This window comes from Octodon degus, unplaced genomic scaffold (assembly GCF_000260255.1).
Source record: "Octodon degus isolate 3935 unplaced genomic scaffold, OctDeg1.0 scaffold00008, whole genome shotgun sequence".
In the NCBI taxonomy this organism is placed as follows: domain Eukaryota; kingdom Metazoa; phylum Chordata; class Mammalia; order Rodentia; family Octodontidae; genus Octodon; species Octodon degus.
In genome coordinates this window covers 8,783,928-8,786,289 of record NW_004524584.1, presented here as the reverse complement: position 1 = coordinate 8,786,289, position 2,362 = coordinate 8,783,928, and the positions used below count along the sequence as shown (strand labels likewise).

The 2,362-nt window shown below is 40.5% G+C and overlaps 1 pseudogene; it reads right to left on the bottom strand.

Annotated features, from left to right (window-relative positions):
* Positions 1 to 744: 744 nt before the first annotated feature.
* On the bottom strand, positions 745 to 1,481 carry LOC101576544 (annotated as a pseudogene).
* Between the last annotated feature and the right edge of the window lie 881 nt (positions 1,482 to 2,362).

Here is a 2,362-nt window from a genome sequence, read left to right as displayed (position 1 = left end):
AAGGGAGGGCTCACTGCATGCCTCGGGACTTGGTATGAGCAATTGTGATCTTTCCTTCAAACATAAAATCTTACCTGTCATCACAAAATCCATGAACTACATTAAGTACTAGTAGATTTCCAGGGATTGGACTCAGGCCCTTGTGCTTGCCAGGCAAGCGCTTATTCTACTGAGCCATCTCCCAGGCCTACATGAAGTACTAAACAGCACACCCCAAATCCATGAAATATATTGCTGAGTAGGACCTGCACTGTCCTGCATCTGCTTTCCAACAGAACTCATGTAACAAGTATCCCAACTTATCATTCAGGAGTCTATTGCCATTTCACATTACAGCTGACTGTAGTTTCAGTTAATTTATAAATAACTTTAAAACCTTATGAATGAAATGCACCAAACTACACCTGTGTAAAAGTGATCTTATTTAATTATGGGCTAAAAGTTACTAATACAGTGTGCTTGAATTAGAAAATCTAAGATTCTAAATAAATTGCTAGAGAATTTCACAATGGTGGGAGGGGTCAATGGAAATGTTTCTCTACATACAATTTGATCATTAACACACTAGTAAATCTTAATTGTAATGATAAGGCAAAAATAGTAAAACCACACTTTTCCTATAAAAAGTTACACATGATCTTCTGCAGGAAGAGCTATTATATGGGGAAAATAAAGATGTGCTTGTGCCCCTGCACACCCAGAGCATCAGCGAGTGCAGACCCGGGCGAGTGGTCACCGAGCAACCTAGTCGTCTCCTTCCTCACCATCATCCTCAGCTTCTTGTTTTCTCTTCTTCCCCCAGAGACCTTCTCCTTCCTCTTCCTTCTCTTTTCCTTCTTCAACATAGTCATCATCATCTTCTTCATCCTGAATTTCTTCTTTCATCAAGTACGACAGGCCTACTTCTTCTCCCTCCCCCAGTTCCGAGCCAGCCTCTTCCTCCTCCTCCTCCTCATCTTCGTCTTCCTCCTCTTCCTCTTCATCCCAATCTGGGAAACCAACTTCATCTTCATCATCTTCTTCTCCATCTTCATCCTCCTCTTCTGAGTCTGGTGCTTCATTATCTTCCTGATTGTATCCATCTAAATATGTGATTTGCTGCAGCAGTTCAAAAATACTTTCTCGGTAATCTTCCAGGTTTGTGATCTCACAGTTAAACAAATCCAGACTTTTCAAACTTTTAAGATTTTGCAGAGCTTCTACTGAACTCTGATCTTTGATTTTGTTCCACTCAGATTGAGGTAGGTAAGATTTGGGCATTTCTCTGCTAAAACTTCCAAGCCTCCAGAAATTGCATTGTCAGGAAGTTCCAACTTCAGAAGTTTATTTAGGCTGGGAAGCTGGGCCACTGAACGTAGTGCTTTTAAAGTGTCATTTAGTCCCTCAGTTTCCCCACTGACACACGGGCAGTTATCAGGAACCAATTCTGTCACCTCCTCTGGGACTCTGTTTCTTGACTCCGGCTTAATCTTCATCTCCATGTCCTCCCCCTGCTCTTCTGCCACTGCTCTCCTTCTTTCTCCTTTCCTGTTCTTCCCACTACTCCCAACCCAAAATTTTTTCAAAATTTGGAAATGAATGAAAAGAATCGCAAATATAAACACACACAACCACCAGATAGGAGTGGGGGAGAAGGAAAAGAATAGCAAACGGAGTCCAAGGAGTTGGGACTCTTAACTTGTCTGCCCGCACCTCCTTGTCCACACACCTGTGCGCACACTCACATGCACACACACACACACACACACACACACACACACACACACACTTCATTTTTTTCTATCCTTATTACTTCTATTTCTCTCTCTTTTCCAATTGCTCTGGCTAATGTTTCTGGCAGTATAATGAGTGAGAGTGGTGGTAGTGGATGTTCTTGTCTTGTTCCTGATTTTAGATTGTAAGTTTCAGTTTTTCTCCATTTAGTATGATGTTGGCTGTTGGTTTGTTATACATGGCTTTTATCAGGTTGAGGAAAAGAGTATCCATCCTGATTTTTTATATAATTTTCATCATGAGTGAGTGTTGGACTTTATCAAAAGCTTTTTCTAGACCAGTTGTGATGAGGTGACACAATTGTAATGGGAGACCTTAATATGCCATTATCACAAATAAATAGATCATCTAGACAAAAAAGTCAGCAAAACAATACCAGAACAGAACCAAGTATATATGGATTTAGTAGATGTCTACAGAATGTTCCACTCACAACATCAGAATGCACATTCTTCTTAGTGCTGTATGGGATGTTCTCCAAAATAGACCACATACCAGCCCATACCACATAACTAAGTAAATGCAAAGGAATTGAAATTGTCCCATGTATATTATAGTGTAATGAAACTGGAAATCAATGGCAAAAGAA